Here is an 18662-nt window from a genome sequence, read left to right as displayed (position 1 = left end):
AATATCTCCCCAAGATTTTTTGTTTCCTAGCTGTTCAGTAAAGCACTGATACAGGTACTGCTGAGAAGAGTCTTTCACATGGAATTAAGGTTACTAATCAATTGCTTTATATTAGGAAGGTTATCCTGGATTACCTGAGTGGACCTAATGTAATCATATGAGCCCTTAAAAGCTAAAGAGGAAGACAGAATCATCAGTCAAAGAGATGAAGCTTGAGTGACTTGAGGCATGAAAGGGACTTGACCCACTCTTGGTTTGAAGATGGAGGAATGGGGCCAGGAGCCAAGGAAGGCTAGCAGCCTCTAGAAGCTGAGAAAGATCCCTGATGTCTAGCCAACCGGCAATACCAGCAAGAAAACAGGGACCTTAGCCCTACAACCACAAGGAAGTGAATCCTACCAATCACTCACAAAAGCCAGGATGTGGATTCTGCCTTAAAGCATCAAGAAAGGAACACAGCCATGTAGACACCTTGATTTTAGCCTTCTGAGACCCAAGGAAGCTAGACTTCAGACTGTGAAGGCACTGTGAGATAATGCCTGTGTTAAGTCTCTGAATTTGTGGCAATTTGTTATGGCAACACTATGAAACTAATAATCATAGTAATACAAGAGAACCTGTTTAGGACATTTGCAAAAAATGTCCTGACATATTAACCTTTCAAAAATTACTTTCATCAAATTATAAGGCACAGATCAGAATTACTACTCAGAACTCAGTGTTTTAGTGGAGGCAGGGAAGTAAGGATCATGAGATGCAATCAGGGTAGATAGTGTGTGGCTCTATGGATGGTCCTTTGTGATTGAGTTGCCAGTTGGAAGTTTGAAAAATAAATGCCAAAAAACTACACTACTTCAGAGTTTTCACTAGTGTCAGTTTCTAAAAAATCTTACATGAATTACTATAATTTCAACAAAACATTGATTTTACTAACATTTTATATTGTTGTAACTCTAAGATTTGAACAATAATGTTTACTGTGAAATATAGGAAATTTATAATTATGTGTTTTTAACTTTTTTGCATGTAAAAAGTAGGTTGATTGAGACTATGCAATCCCATCTATTCACTCTTTGTGATTATACTGAAGTGCCATTCTCTTCAAAAAAGAAGAAAATATAGAGAGCTCAGCTGAAATGAAAGGATTATAGTAGTATGAATTACTCATTCATATTAGTGATATATTCAACCAATCCAAAATATTAATTGAATAACCATTATATCCAATGCTTTTTATACATAAATTTACCTATATTGCCACAACACAATACATATTTTGAATGCATTTAAATTATTTTACACACATATACAAAATAAGACTGCTGATGATTAAATTTCACCTCGAAGTATCTTATTAGGTGATTAAATAGTAGGTGGCACAGAGTACAGTGAATAGTACCACTGTTATTTCATCACTTACTTATAATAAGAAAACATTGAATAAAGAGTCAGTGTTGTATTTATCTGAGTTTCCCAAGCAAACAACAAAATACCTAATACGTAGGAACATAAAAATGCTGTTGGAGTGAACTGTATGTTAATAGTTACACGATTTAAGCAAGAACATGACCAAGGATAAATGTATAACTGAATAGTTATGTTCTGTCATTTTGATAAAAAATTTCAAAATAACACAAAAAAATCAAGTTTTATTCTCAATTATTTGCTATCTTTCATTCTCTAAACAAATATTACATGAGTACTTGCCATGTAGCAAGTATCCAAGACATTTAGGGAATGGAAACGAACAAAGAGAGTCTCTGGCTTTAAGAATTTCCTGGACATGTTAGAATGTTTGCCACATGCAATACCTGAAGATGTTTATCAGAGCTTTATTCGGCATGCAGCAAAGGGCAGAGGAGGAAGTGCTTAACTCAAGGTAAGTTGTTTATCTGCTGGGGGAAAATCAGTGAAATCAGCTGAGAAAAACTGTCATGTGATATTATGGTTTAGTTATTCTGAAATGGGAAATAAAAGAATATTTTATACAGAAATATTAAATTATTTTATGGTGTGCAAATTAAATTCTTTGCATTGAGGTTTTTTAAAATGGCAATGTTAATCATGAACTTAAGAAAAAATATAGGCGAAAAAAGAGAAATGAGTTCTATTTTTCAGGATTGGGCTGAGGGGAATATATTCCAGGCAGTGGCAACGGAAGATGCAACTTGCAGGGCTGTGAAAACTCATGGAACTTTTGAATGATGACAGGGAGTTCAGAGCCAGAGCAGAGAGGTTTTGTAGGCAGACAGGGATGAGTCTGAGAAGCAAGCAGGAGTAAGATCAAAAAAGTTCTCAAATATATTGCCAACAAGTATTTGACTTCAAGCTAGGCTCTGGGAACTCAATGACAGATGTGAATTGCAGAGGAATGACCATATTTCCATTTCAGAACAATCACACTGGCAACAATGTGGAGAGTCAGAAGGGAGGCCAGAATGTGAGCACTCAAATGAAGAAAAAATGAGCATGAGCCCAATGCCAGCAGAAATAGGGTGGAGGAGAGGGCTTCAAGAAAGGTTTAGGACGTAGAGTCTGTAAGACTTTCTGATTGATTTGAAATGAAGGGGAGGAACTGCCAAAGGAAGATTCAAGGACCACCCCAATTTACTGGTTAGCAAAACTTAACTTATCACACATACTTGTGATAACTATAAACTGAGATTTAAAAAAATCTTATTTATACTTGAATTTCAGAGTTAACCTAAACATTTCCTAATAAAACTTGCCCATAATTATGATTCCTTCTATTTTTTTCCTAATACTCAAAAGCAGTGATTTTACATTTCATGTAATCATGGTATAAGTGGCATGAGAAATACTAATTGCAGAATATTTACTTCAATAAGCCTTTTTCTCATGTGTTTGAATATTTCAAAACATAGTTCGTGACATTAAAGAAAAAATAAAAAAGATATAGTTAATTCTAAAAGGCACCATGAAATGCAAAAGTGCAACCTATACTTAAAAAAACATGAAAACACTGAGTATTTGTCCACATACACTGCACACTGATTTGCAGCAGCAGTAATTCATGTAAAAGCTATCATGTAATATACATGAGGTTGCTTTTCTACAATCTTGCAGAAAGGATACTTGGAAGTATCCTTTTGTACCAAAACTGGAATCATTTTTCTGATGATAGGGTAAAGTAAGGTGAAGCTTTGCATTTCATGAGTAGTCAGTAAATGTAGGTGGGTGAAATCATTTATTCCTTTCAAACAGATCACAAAATGTGTTATTCTTGATGATTTCCAACAATATTGTAAGTCCTTGAAGTAGCACATGTATTTGCAGAAAAAAAAATAATATACACATAAGCAAAGCAGGGTGAAAGAAACAAAAATTTACCCATGATGCCAATAGCGATTATATATATATCTGAAAGAGAGAGAGAGAGGATGCTAGCTAACTGACTAGGTAATCAGACTCCCTAAGCAAAGTCTACCATTACAGGGATTCTAGGAATCTAGGGGTGGGCAGGAATATAGTGATTCTAGTACGTCATAGTGCTTAGTCACTGGGGAAGCAGTCTGGCAAGAACACATTGGCCAATCTTGGGGAAGCTGGAGGCTGTCAACCAGCTATCCTTCCTGCAGAAGTCTTCCTTGAATAGAGATGTAAGCAAGACACCTCCCATCCATCCCTTGCTTCATACAGATTCTCTTCTCTGTGCATGAGGTTTGGAAAACAGCTCCTTCATCATTTTCTTTTTAAGCTTTGTATATGCATTTTTCTTTTGAACCAGAATCATTTTTTTAATTAATTTTTAAAAATTTTTGGCCGTGTCCAGTCTTTGTTGCTGTGTGCAGGCTTTCTCTAGATGCGGCGAGTGGGGGCTGCTCTTCATTGTGATGAGCGGGCTTCTCATTGCAGTGGCTTCTCTTGTTGTGGAGCACAGACTCTAGGCACACGGGCTTCAGTAGTTGAAGCATGAGGGCTCAGTAGCTGTCGCTCACGGGCTCTAGAATGCAGGCTCAGTAGTTGTGGCACACGGGCTTAGTTGCTCCACGGCATGTGGGATCTTTCCGGACCAGGGCTCAAACCCGTGTACCCTGCATTGGCTGGCGGATTCTTAACCACTGTGCCACCAGGAAAGTCCCTCCTCCGTAGTTCTTGTCTGTGTTTCTGAGGAGAAACTTATGAGAGGTTAGTGGGAAGAGGTACAGACACCATTGCTGCAGGTAGGTTCAGGGTACCATTAATACTCATCCTCTCCCTCCTCAAACACCTATACTAATTTCCTCCTACCCTTAATTATTACCACAGGATTTGGTAGCTTACCTGGCTTTATGACCCAGGATTAGCTATATAATTTTCTGTGTTCAGTGCAAAATGAAATGTAGGACTCCTTGTTCAAAAATTACTAAGAATTTCAAAACAGTGACAGCAGAGCAATAGACCAAGCATGAGGTTCTTTTAAGTATGGGGCCCTTCGTTTGACCTGTGGGACTGCCCAGGTCAAATGCCCATGAATCTGGCCCTGTTGTGGCCCAAACTTAAATTTCTAAAGGGACTGAGACCTTGGTAATCACCCCTCTGTCTGACTGGGGTCGCTGCATCCATCCACTCACAGGTACAACTGGGTAAGTTCCAAATTTCATAATGAGAATGCATAATCATTACTGAACTGAGCATGAGGAATTGGATTAATATCAAGATTTTAGGTGTGGAAATGGTAAATAGGAGCTTAGAATTCACTAAATTATAAAACTGAAGAATGTTTCAGTGTTTATGCCAGTTGAATGGTATTCTTTTAACAATGTTACTTTGTTTTCATATGTGATAGGAACCTCCTAATTCCTGAAAAGACCTGTGACTTCTGAAAAAAATAAACAATATCTTGAAGTTTTGTGACTTCACACCTACTTTGTAAACTCATTGAGCTGAAGATTGGTGTTTAAAATTCTTGTGTTCTCGAGTGGACAGCTTGTGAAAAAAATTGAGGAAAAAATAATACTTACTGGAAAATAAGAAATTTATTTGGTAAAGTATAAAAATATTCTATTGGAGAAGTGAATATGGCCTGTGCATTACTTATTAATAATAATAAATATTTACGAAGCACCTTCTATGCACTAGGAAAAGTTCTAATTGCTTTACATTTTTTTATTATATGATAAATGCCCCCATTTTATGGATAAGGAAACAGAATAAGTAAATATAGGTAAAAATTTAAGAGTTACAGTCTTAATCAGTTTTTAAAATTAATTACAAATTAATAAAATTCATGTTCTGGTATAAATTAAATTGTGTTTTGAATCATTTACTTTTAAAAATTTTGTTTTAATTTTACTCAAAGAGAAAAAATATACTCCTGAGTTTGATTAGAGAGAAAAGTGGTCACATTTCAGGAACTAGGTAATATATGATCTTTATATACAATGCCAGCACCCAGGAAGAGACTGCCTATCATAAGTTGTTTTTTCTCAAAATAACAGCTTTATGGAAATATAGTTTACTTACCATACATTTTACCACTTTAAAGTGTGCAATGTTTAGCATTAATGGTTAAGTGTTCATTGTTTGGTGTATTCACAGAGTTCTGCAAGCATCACCACTATCTCATTTTGGAATATTTGCATCACCCCAGGAAGAAATCCTTTAGCAATCTCTCCCCTGTCCTTCCTCTTCTTAACTCCTATTAAACTCATAAGTTTTTCAAAATTGAAAAAAGTAACATTGAATCCTAACCTGAGGTCCCATTTTTTGTTTGTTTGTTTGTTTTTAAGCTGTGAGAGACTTATTTGTTTGAAGTTTATGATAATTTTGTTTTTAAGAGATTTACAATGTCAAATTACTGAGTGTTTGATAGTAATGTTAATTTAAATGTGTTACACTAGATATAAAAAATTCAGATTTTTCCTTATGTAGTATGTTTAAGATGGGTTGCTTGTATATTTTAACCCCTTAACATGACTCTGCATTGAATTTCTATGGTAACTGTATTTCTGCAAAAACATAAAAACATTCAGAGGCTGTGCCCTCTCTCTCCTTTTCCTGTTGCCTTTCAGATCAGGAGAACATGTCTCTCCAGAAGTCACTGGAATGCCCTACATACATTTATTATTATTGCTATTTCCATCCCCCAAATTAATATCAAAACTACCATGATAGATTTGTAAAGAAACCATTTAGGACTACTCATGAGAAAGAAAATTATCTTGGATAATGACAGAAAAGAAAAAAATACAGTTAGAAGATAGGAAGTCAAATTCAAACTGTTTGGCCTAATCCTGAATGTATCATTTTCATTATATAGTCAACTTCTGCTGTGCCCACTTGACTTTATGGCTTAATGATATGATTATGCCCAGGTGATGATGAGTAGCTCTGGTCATAGGATCATCCGAAATCCTAGTCATGTTTAAATAGAACATAGTGGTATGTGAGAAACTCTTACTCAAACTAAGAGTAATTTACTGTCACAGCAACCAAGACTTTGTCCCCCAACTTCAATTAGGCTATGATGTTTTATCATAATATTTCATTCCTCTCAGATTTCCTATCTTTGATTATAGGACCAGATGGTTTCACTGGTGAATTCTACCAAATATTATAAGAAGTCATACCATTCCCTCTCAAACTTCTCCAAAACATAGATGAGGAAAGAACACTTTGAAACTCATCTTACAAGGCCATCATTACCTGATTAAAAAAGCCAGACAAGGATATACAAAAAAATTAAATTACAGGTCAATATATGTGATGAACATAAATGCAAAATTACCCAATAAAATATTAGTAAATCAAATTCAACAGTACATTAAAAGGATCATACACCATGATCAAGTGGGCTTTGCTTCTGGGATGCAAGGATGGGTCAACACTTGCAAATTAATCAATGTGATTCACCACATTACAAAATAAAGGATGAAATCCTGTGATTATCTTGATAGATGCAGAAAAAGCATTTGACAAATTCAACATTTTTTCCTAATAAGAAACTCTTAACAAAATGGATATAGAAGAAATTTATCTCAACATAATAAAGGCCCTATATAACAAGCCCACAGCTAACATCATAATCAGTGATGAAAAGCTGAAAGCTATTGCTCTAAGATCAGGAACATGACAAGAATGTCTGTTCTCACTATTATTTAACACAATACTGGCAGTCCTAGTCAGAGCAATTAGTCAAGAAAAAGAAATAAAAAGCATTCAAATCAGAAAATAATAATTTAAATTGTCTCTGCTTGCAGATGATATGATATAATATTTATAATAGACTTCACCAAAAGACTGTTATAACTAATAAACAGTTTCAGTAAAGTTGCAAGATACAAAATCAATATACAAAGGTCAATTGTGTTTCTATACACTAATAATACCTATCAGAAAGAGAAATTAAGAAAACGATCTCATTTACAATTGCATTAAAAAGAATAAAATACTTGGTAATAAGTTTGATCAAGGAGGTGAAGGATTTGTACACTCAAGAATTGTTCCAGATTGAATGTTGAGCATCTTTTCATGTACCTGTTGGCCACTTGGGTGTCTTCTTAGGAAAATGTCTACTTAGTTCTTCTACCCATTTTTTAGTTGGATTATTTTGTATTGAGTTGTATGAGTTCCTTATATATTTTGGACATTAACCCTTTACTCTGTATATGGTTTGCAAAAATTTTCTCCCATTCTGTAGGTAGCCTTTTCATTTTGTTGATTGCTTCTTTAGCTGTGAAGAAGCTTTTTGGTTTGATATAGTCCCACTTGTTGATTTCTGCTTTTGTTGCTTGTGTTTTTGGTGTCAAATCCAAAAAATCATTGCCAAGATCAATGTTAAGGAGCTTTCCAAAGGAGAAACTAACGCACCTTTGTAAGCAATTATACTCCAATAAAGATGTTAAAAAGAAAAAAACCAAACAAACAAAAAAAGAAACATCCTCACAGATACACCCAGAGTAATGTTTGACCAAATATCTGGCCACCCTGTGGCCCAGTCAAGTTGAGGCATAAAATAAACCATCACACCTTCCATAAAACTCATTTCTTTGAAGAACAATTAGCAGAACAGGAATGTTTTTGAAACCCATATACACTGGCAGAAATATATAATAATAATTTATTCTAGTGACAAGACCAGTGATATTCTCAGGATGGAAGCTATTCAAAATAGTTAACTTGTTACCAGGTAGATAGTAAATCTCAAGAAATTATGTAATTTTGGAGCTTGGTTTTGGTCTCTTTTTCTTACAGGTTGGACATTTGGCAGTAGCAGTAGCTAGATTAGCCTTAGTTAGTGAGAATCCATGCTGTTGGCCTCTCTCTCTGCCATCATGACCACTCCATCCTCTAAACAGTGTCTCATGAAGGCCTTCATAGTACTAACTATTTGAAGAGATTAACATGCTATCCTTAAAGCAATGGATTCATGTGCTGCGCTCTGCAATGTTTAGATAGTCCGAGATCCCTTTGGATTACATTAGAGCAGAGGAAAAGGAATTACAGCTCAACAGCAAAATTTGCAAGTGTTTATTACACATTTGAAGTGAGCAAAAACTCTCCCTGATCCTCTTTTCTTACTGAAATAGAAAAGAATGCATATGCCAAAACAGTGTCCATATACCAGAACCTGAGGCTCTATCTGTTCTAACAAAGTTACCACATCCATCATGGCAACTTCAATCAGGGCAACTACTGGGTTGAACTTGCAGCGGTCTACAGTCACCTTCCAGGATCCATCTGATTTTTGCAAGATCATTGCTAGGTAACTTAACTGGGGATATGATAAGGACCACCATCCTTGCATCTGTTAGAAACTCATGGCTGATATAAATCTCCTAAATTCTATATAATACATATATGATACAATTTTTATTTATATATTTTTACTTACTTTCTCATGACAGGAACAGTTTCAGAGGCTTCCATGTGGCTTTCCCTATTTTGGTAGTTATCTACAACCAAGGACCCAATCTGGAAGTTGTACTAACTTCCAAGTATGTTAATACCAATTAAACATTCAGGGTCCAGGGAAAAGACCATCAGGTGGTCTATGTAAGTGATTTATTACCTGTCTCTCATATGCCCCCATACATATAGGAAGGCCACAATAATGTTTCAAAGTATTCGTAGTTCAATATCACAGAAACCCTATAACCTATACCAACAGTGCTAAAAATATGAGTAATCCCCATCTCCCAATTTATAGTCAAGTGAGTAAATGGCCATAATTTTCTTGAGGAAAAATGCAGCAAATCATTGCTTTGTATACATGCTATGGTATTGCAATTGTTCCACTTGGAACCACTGTTTAGTGGGCTCTGATTCTGAACAATGGTCCCCAGTCTGAAACCTATGCAAGGAATCATGACATATTTATTAGGGTGGCTATCCTCAGACACCCAATCACCAAACCTTGATTTCTTCTGCTGGTTCAAGCTGAGTAGCGACTTTGTCAGCCACCAATCTATTTTGCCCTTAGGGAGGTCATATTCTATTAACCATCCTTGTAAGTCCCTGTGTATCTAGTTCCCAGGGCTATTACTCCAACTTTGCTAGTGATCACAACATATGTGGTTAAGTACCACCTGGTTACTGACAGTTAACTGCTGCCACCTAGACTCTACTATTTTAAAGTCCATTCATGGACATTGTTTTCAGCTAGATAAATTCTGTAACAGTATTTTCTATCTCCAGCCCTAAAATGAAAAGTAGAGACACTACTGAATTTTTTTTTTTCTGTACACGGGCCTCTCACTGTTGTGGCCTCTCCCGTTGTGGAGCACAGGCTCCGGACACACAGGCCCAGCAGCCATGGCTCACAGGCCCAGCTGCTCCGCGGCATGTGGGATCCTCCCAGACCGGGGCACGAACCCGTGTCCCCTGCATCGGTAGGCAGACTCTCAACCACTGCGCCACCAGGGAAACCCCTGAGCTTTTTAATGATGCTGCTTCCTGTCTCACCAGGCCATTCATATGGCCTTGATAAATTTTGTGTCCTTGGGCCTTCCCAAGGAACATAACCATCATGCTTATCTTCTGACTGTACATATTACATCCATTCTAGCATGTCTACTTCTCTGAACTTTTTAATTTCTTTATCCATCATCTGACATTGCAGTTCATGCACTTCAATTTTGCTCAGCTTGGCCACTGTGTGTACCATGCCATGTACTGGGAGCCACCTTATTAGTTTGTACGATCTCCTGAGGTTCTTTCCAGGACACTAAATCTTTTATCTCTAAAGAATATTCTCAGGTGAATAAATTCTTCCCTTTCCAATTCTATGTTCCAGTCCCTTTGATAAAGAATCTTCTAACACAGTGCCACTCATACATCCCAGATGGCTACTGATACATGTCAGATAGGTTTGCAGCATCTTTAAATTACACTACTTTGTTTATGAAGCCAAGTGCTTGGCTTCATAATATCATAATATTATGATTGGCATAATATCAAGTTGCTTGATATTGTGACTTAAAACCTAGGTATAAGCCAAGTGGCCAGGAGGGAAAGTGAGGGCAGATCTTGAGTGGTATATCTGCTGCCTTTCAGGATTATTGAGATGACTGCTCTTAGCAAAAAGGAATGGAACACTTCTGCAGGCTTAGAAGGTTCAGAAGAGTCAGAGGAATCAAAATCTTCTGGAGCAATCATCCGCATGTCTAGATTCTGTGTGTTAAAGCTTCAGATTTTCCCAATGGGGGCAATGCCCTTGGTATAACAAATCTGCCAAGTTTAACCTCCTTTGAAGTTAGTCGCACAGACTAATAAATCTCAGCCCTCACGTTTGGCTTTCTCTGCACTCCTGCTGCAAAACGAGGGCTTCTTTGCCTTTACCAAGGAATCCCTTTGGCTTTCACATCTCATTTTTAATTCATTCTTATTTTCTTTATCATTCTGTAGAGAAATTATAGCCCATAAGAGTGTGACAGAGAGGGGACTGGAATTATAGAAATTGAGGAAGGTATTAATGGTCTCCTTGCTCCTGGATGAATTCATGTCCATGTTCATAAGAGTGCACTCTCACTTGTGAATCCCATCATATCACTTCCTTTCCCAAATCTCTTCAGGATAAACCATATATATATATAACAAGACTGTATTATCTATTCCCCACCGAAATAGTAAACTCATTTCCCGTTGCTCCCTTTTGTGGCATTTTAAATTCTCAAAAAATATGTAAATATAGAGAAGATCAATAATTATCAACATATGTCCAATCGTGTTTTGGCTCTGCCCAAAACACGATTACTTTAAGGTTACTTTAGGATTACTTCAGAGTTACTTTAACCCCTGAAAAATATACATGAAAATCCTAAACATAACATTTCATCAGGGAAAAAATAGCATAAGGACTAAAATAATACAAAATAAGACAAAAGCTTTTCCAGCTATCCACCCACAAATTTAACAATAAACCCTTTATATTAAAAAATCTAGTCAGTGTATATATCTGCATGATGTATCATAATTTATTTCCAAAGTTGTTTTATTGAAATCAGAATCCCAACAGGGCTCAGAATATTGATAGCTTGGTTGATTATTCTCATCTTTAAATCTATATGTTGTCCCTCTCTCTTTCTTCCATGAAGTTTATTCTTCCTTGTGGGTGGTCATTTGCCTTGTAGAGTTAACAAAATTTTGCATTTTTCTGTGTGTATTCCTGTTTTATTTTTAACATATTTCTCCGATTTTCATGTTTTTCTTTTTTAACAAATTAGTGATTGGGACCTACAGTTTTGATTCAGATTTGATTGGTAAGAGTTCTTCATAGTTGATGTGCTACACTTCTTATTTTTCACATTAGGGAGCACATAATAACTGGTTGTCTCAAGTTTTATGTTCTTAAAATTAATCACTAGGTTCATTCACTTAAAATCCCCCTCGATGTGTTATGATTCTTAAACACTAATACATTTAGATGTACTGTTTTCTCTATGGTTTTGAGTGCCCACAGCATACTTTACTTATATAGCATTATAATAATTATTTTAAAGAAATAAAGCAATTAACAAGGATTAATGTGCAAGAATGCTTATTATGGAATGTTTGGGGATAGAAGAAATTAGAAACACATTTAATATCAAGTAATAAAGGCACAGATAAATTATGTGGTACTTGCATAAGATGGAATGTTTTGTAGGTATTAACATGCTTTCAAAAAATATTTAATAACATGGAAAATGTTCTTAATGTAATGCTACATCAAAAAGTGCTGAAGACACAGATTGTTCCTTAAAAAAATACAAAAGCTTATCAAATGTAATTTCAAAAGCAAAGAAATAATATGTAATTTTAACTTCCTAGTGTTTCTGAGCATCTGTAAATATACTAAATTTTAATTTAGGATAATGGATAATAAGAACCAATATTACTAAATATCAACAAACTGATTTGTAATTATATATGGCTGAATAAAGTTGTTTCTTTTGCCCTTTTCTCAGTAATTTGGTGCCAACAACAAAAGTAAAAATTAATGAAAAATATTTTAAGTGCATCTTCAGTAAGAATAAAAAAATACTTTTTTACCTCTCAAAAGAAGATTTTGCTAGCATAAGGAAATATGACCAAACTGAGGAAGAACCATGAGATCATAAGATTAACAATACAGATCTCAATAACACAAAACAAAGTTCTAAAATTAGGTGACTATCCTTGTGTTTCCTGAATTAAAGTTTGGGAAAAGGAGCAGGTTTCTTCAGGAGAATTAATGAGTGCTAAGAAAACACATCGAAACCAAATTGTATGGATAAGGTTTTCTCGTATAGAATTGCTGGCATAGCAACCAAGTGAGGACAACTTGAAATCCCCATAAGAATGACAAATAAATTATGAAGAATCCAGAATATGTGCTATGAAGGTATTTTGAAAAAGTTATAAATCTATAAACAGATATGAAAAAGTCTCTAAATCTTACCATCAAATAGAAAGTAAAATCCAAAACAATTCAGAATATTAGTCCAATGTTTATATTTCCATCAATTTGAATAGTTTACATTTAACAAATTTCATGAATTAAACATATAGACAAAACATTCATATTATTTTTATTTTAAATTTTGTTTTGTTGAACACTGGTTAGTTTGAGAATTTCGTTGTATTTATCACATTTTTTACATTTGCTTTCCTGAATTTCTTCTTCCTGGCATTTATTCAATATAATATTTACCTTTCTTTTTTAATGAAATCTCTTGCCCCTATATTGATTATTTTGCATTGCAGAAGTTATTTCTCTATTTTGAGATTTGTTTAAACTTTTTGAAGCTTTTGGTGTTTAACCAAATCATTATGTCTGCTTTTATTGTGTAGCTCAGAGTTTGTTATCTCCTGTATTATTTCAGTAATTTTATGCTCTATATATTTAAGTCCTTATTCCATCTGAATTTTATTTTGATTTGTATTTTAAAATCTATATAAGGAGACCAACCATCTGCTAACTAAAATGTACATATGTATTTTGCATTATCATATCATGATATCTGTGCCCTACAGAAATCTCTGAATAAAGCATACTACTGTAGTTGAGGGGATGGGCGGGGGGACAGCGTGTCCTTAAAGAGAATAACTTACCATCAGGAGAAGAGTAGGTCCTTCAAGAGAAAACAGAAACCTAACAGAAAATGTTAACTTGCTGGACAAGAGAAAACACATTTCAAGTTTCTCCTTAACCACTATTCTACAGAATGCCAAGCACTTGAGAGTATTCACTTTTGACAGAAAGGGATAGAGTGTATTAAATAATTTTGATACTCACTAGCTGATCCCATGAAGATGGGCTGCTGCTTCGGTTGCTTTGGAAAACCATAAATATCTATTTAAAACTCAGTTTGTGAACATCTGTGGTTAAGTTAACCAAATATTTTATCAACGTTTCTTCATGCATTCTCAGTCCCATGAGGTGAAAACGTCTTCATTTATCCCCCCTCAGTCCACCATTCACCAGAGGAAATTTCTCCTTCGTTTGCAGCATTATGTTTTTATCAGATCAAATATTGGGCAATTATCAGCTTCAGCTTGACTTATGTCTTCAGAAATGTTGAAAGTAATCTGAAACTAGTAACTGATAAATAACTATGTCACTTTCTGGATTAAAAAAAAATCTTGTAATTTGTAAAAGTGACTGTTTCATGAAGTTACAATTTTCTGTAGATTGGATTTTATTTTCCACCTTCTTTCACTTAACTATTTTCTCATCACACCTAGTTTCTATTATTTTCTTCTGAATTCTGAGAAAAATTGAGTATGTATATATGCCAAGTATGTATTTCATTGCATTGATTTTCTAAGGAATATAACTTGCTGCTTACTGCTATCACAATGATTTTAAATTTGATAATTCTGTTTTTAATCAGGAATAATAATTTCTTTATAATCTCTAGAATAATAAAGAGGCAATGATAGCTTTGAATCAGGTCGAAAATGGAGTGGTGGCTAGACTCTGAGTTTCTGGGGTTCTAGGTATGTCCCAACCACATCTGGGGCTTCCCATGTCTAGAGGTGCCTCAAGCAAGGAGGGCTTAGCTCACACTTGGAAGGCCCCTATTTACTTTGTCACGTTCCCCAGGGTGGGAGTCAGCTTGCTGAACGCCTTCCTGTTTGCACCAGAGAAAACATAAGAACCCAAGTTTTTGCCTATCCCCATCTCTGCGTCAGGTCCAAGCACTTTTCCTAGAGATATGGTAACCATTCTTTATTCCATAACCCTCATTTGAAGCCACTTCTGACCTGCAATGAAGATGAATAAAGAAAACCTGGACCATTGTTCTGCATCATGGACCACAGCTCAGATTTGGACTATTCTTGCACATGGACCAGTAAAATGTATAGGACCTTAAGCTCATGTTCTTTATTTGCATCAAATGATGACCAGTAGACTGATTTTCCATCATTTTTCTTGTAGCAGGAGATGAATTAAATAAATAACTTAGGTAAAATAAGAAAAGGAGAGAAAAAAAGGTAAAGTTAAGAGGAAGATCATGTATCACTCTCCCTTTTCTTGTTGCCCTAGATTCCATCCTTCCAAGCAAGGAATCATAACATTTATTTATATATATATATATATATATATATATATATATATACACACACACACACACACATACACACACATATATATATATGTACACACACACATATATATATAACATATACATGCACATATATATACACACGTTATTTATGTTTTGTGCAAATAAACATTCTGCACACTATATAAAAGACAAAAATTGATCAGTTACAATTAAAGTTCCCACTACTCAGCACTGTGCAAAGAGAAAATTGGAAAAATCAGTTCAAGATTAGTTCTCACTTTGATGCAATGGTCTCAGCAGAGGTGGATCTAGAGGAAGTGTAAGGTGGCACGTCTTCTATGATGAATGGCTTATTAGAGGAGAGTATGAATTGGTAATAAAAAACATGGGATTTCAGTTCACAATACTGATATAATTTGTGAGGTGAAAATAGCTAAGAATTTTTCAAAAATAATGACAGACACCAAACCATAGATCAAGGACGCAGAGGAGTCCAAGTGGGATAAATAATAAAAAAACTTTCACCTGGCATGTTGTGTTCAAACTACAGAAAATCAAAGAAAAAGTCTTGAAACACACACACAGAAAAACAACACCTTACCTATGAAGAAAGAAGTATAAGATTTATAGCAGACTTCTTGTCATCAACAATGCAAGCAAAAAGAGAGTGGAGAGAAATATTTAAAATGTTGAAATAAAGGAATCACCAAGCTAGAATTCTGTATTAAGGAAAATTGTTCCTCAAAAATGAAGGAGAAATAAAGACTTTCTCAAATGAACAAAAATGAGGAATTTTCACCAGTAGATCTGCCTTTCAATTAAAGAAGTTTAATTTTTTTAAAGTTTAGAGAAAGAAAATGATGCAGGTTAGAAACTGAGATCTACATAAAGAAATGAAGGGCATTAGAGAGGGAACACATAAAGGTAAAATAAACCCTTTTCTTTTTCTTTTTCTTACTTGATTTAATATATAAGTGTTCAAACTAACAACAGCAACAATATATTGGATGAGTATAGCTTATTGATAAGTGAAATGAGTGACATCAATGTTAGAAGGGATGAATATGAAATATTTTAAGGTACCTACACACTCATAAAGTAATATAGACCTATTTAGAAGTGGACTTGTAAATACATGTTGTAAATACATGTTTTAAATACATGTTGCCATCCTTAGGGCAACCACTAAAATCATTTTTTAAAAAGAAGTATAAGTGATTTGCTAAGAAATGAGAGAAAACAGAATCATATAAAATGCCTAATTAAACCAGATAAGGCAGAAAAGGGGTAGAATATTAAAAAATAAGAAATAAGAAGTGCAATGAATATAGAACAGTACAGAAAGGGGAGAAATTAATGCAACTATACACATAATCACTTTAAATGTGAATGGATTAAATGCAACAATAAAAATTAAAAACAGAAAATGACAGAGGGGATAAAAAAAACAACTGACTATATGTTGTCTGCAAGAAACCCACTTTAAAAAGAAAGACATAGATTATAAGTAAAGTGATGAAGAAAACTATACCACAGTAACACTAATGAAGGGAAAGCTGGAGTAGCTATGTTAATGTCAGGCAAAGCAGACTTCAAACAAGGAAAATTATCAGGGATAGAGAGAGGCATTACATAACGATAAGGGGGTCAATTTTCTAAGAAGACTTAATCCTTAATGTGTATGTGCATAACAGCAAAGTACCAAAATAAGTGAGGCAAAAACAGATAGAATGGCAAGATGAAATAAACAGCTCTATTATTATAGTTGGAGACCTCAACAGACCTCTATCAGTAATTGACAGATTCTGCTTACAGAAAATCAGTAAGCATAGAGTTGAACTGAACCACCATCATTATCAACTGTATCTAATTGACATTTATAAAATACTTATCCAACAGCAGAAGATTACAGTCATCCCTTGGTATCTGAGGGGGACTGGTCCCAGGAGCCCCTGCATATACCAAAATCTGCTGATGCTCAAGTCCCTCATATAAAATGAAGTAGTAAAATGAATGGAAATTTCAATCTAAGTTGATTGAATCCACAGATGCGAAACCCAAGAATTTGAAGGGCTGACTATATATTTCTTAAAAACAATCCAGGTATAAGTGGACCTGCCCAGTTCAAACCCATGTTATTTAAGAGTCAACTGCACATTCCTCTCAAGCTCACATGGAACATTCACCAAGATACATCACATTCAGGGACATGAAACACACCTCAAACACATTTTAAAAGAATTGAAATCATCCAAAGTATGCTCTCAGAACACAATGGAAATAAACTAGAAATCAATAACAGAAAGTGGCTAGAGAATCCCAAAGTATTTGGAGATTAAACAAACAGCACACTTGTAAATAACACATGGGTCAAAAAAGAAATGCTAAGAGATATTAAAAATAATTTGAACTTAGTGAAAATTGAAATAAAACCTATCAAAATTTATGAGATGCAGTGAAAGCAATGCTTAGAGGGAAATTATAGCATTGAATGCATATTTTTTAGAAAAATAAAGATCTAAAACCAAAAATGTAAGCTTTCACCTTAGGATACTAGAGAAAGAAGAGCAGTATAAACCAAAAGAAAGAAGAAGTAACAAACTTAAAGCAGATATTAATGAATCTTAAAATAAGAAATAGAGAAATATCAATAGAGAATGAGAAAATTAATGAAACAAAAAGGTGGTTCTTTGAAAACATTAATATAATCAATAAACTTCTAGCCAGGCTAAGAATAAATATAAAGACATAAGTTACCAACACCAGAAATGAAAGAGGGACCATCATTTAAAAATATAGTAGACTATTATGAAAAACGGTATGATCCCAAATTTGACAATTTGAATGAAATGGACTAATGCTTGAAAGACACATCATACCAAAACTGACACAAGGAGAAACAGATCATCTTAATAGGCCCATATCTATTACAGAAATTCAAACAATAATTATCCTTCCAGAAGAGAAAGCACCAGGCCCAGATTTTTTCACTGGTGAACTCTACCAATCATTTAAGAAAGAAATGATCCCAAATCTCTTTAGTATCCTCCAGAAAAGAGAAACAGAGGGCACACTTCCTCACTCATTCTTTGAGACCAGAATTACCCCCATAACAAAACCAGAAAAAGACAAGAAAACTACAGTCCTATATATCTCATGGGTAGCTGCAAAAATCCTAACCAAAATTATAGCTCACTGCATCCAAAGATGTATAGAAAGAATGTACTCCATAACCAACTAGGATTATCCCAGGTATTCAAAGCTGTCTAAACATTCAATAATCAGTGTAAATCCATTGCATCAAAAGGCTAAAGAAGAAAATTTTGCAGCAGTATTACCTCAGACATGTTACCTTGCATTCTCGTGTCTCATTTTTCACATTTGTAAAGTATGGTTTATAATAAGACACACCTCAAACAAGGCAGGCCGTGAGGAGTAACTGCTGATTCCTTTTTCTCATTCATTTTAGGAGGAGACCACCAAGCACTAGTCTGAGTCTAGCAGGGGAATCAGACATGGCTGTCATAGAGTTCAGGAAGTGATGGTACAGAGATACAAATACAGGCCTGGAATACAGTAGGTAATTGCTAAGTGTTTGTTGAAGGAGTGACAAAATGAACACAATACTATGGGGACTCAGATGAGGGGCAGCTAACTCTTTCTGGTAGTTTCATGAAAGACTTCTTG

At 34.8% G+C, this 18662-nt stretch overlaps 2 protein-coding genes across 18 annotated transcripts in view; one reads left to right on the top strand and one right to left on the bottom strand.

Moving 5' to 3' along the window:
- LOC117199207 (uncharacterized) overlaps positions 1-18662 on the bottom strand; it is a 1082321-nt gene that overhangs the window by 704139 nt on the left and 359520 nt on the right. The window contains exon 8 of one of the 17 annotated variants that reach the window (XR_007470921.1): positions 4108-4128. The exons of the other annotated variants lie outside the window; for them this stretch is intronic. The gene's annotated coding sequence lies outside the window, so the exon portion shown is untranslated. Of the gene's footprint in view, positions 1-4107; positions 4129-18662 lie in introns of those variants that run through there. 17 annotated transcript variants of the gene reach the window in all.
- LOC125960839 (uncharacterized) overlaps positions 1-18662 on the top strand; it is a 254745-nt gene that overhangs the window by 52678 nt on the left and 183405 nt on the right. The gene's annotated exons all lie outside the window — the stretch shown is intronic.

Source organism: Orcinus orca, chromosome 13 (genome assembly GCF_937001465.1).
Source record: "Orcinus orca chromosome 13, mOrcOrc1.1, whole genome shotgun sequence".
Lineage (NCBI taxonomy): Eukaryota > Metazoa > Chordata > Mammalia > Artiodactyla > Delphinidae > Orcinus > Orcinus orca.
This window is presented reverse-complemented; position numbering and strand designations above follow the sequence as displayed.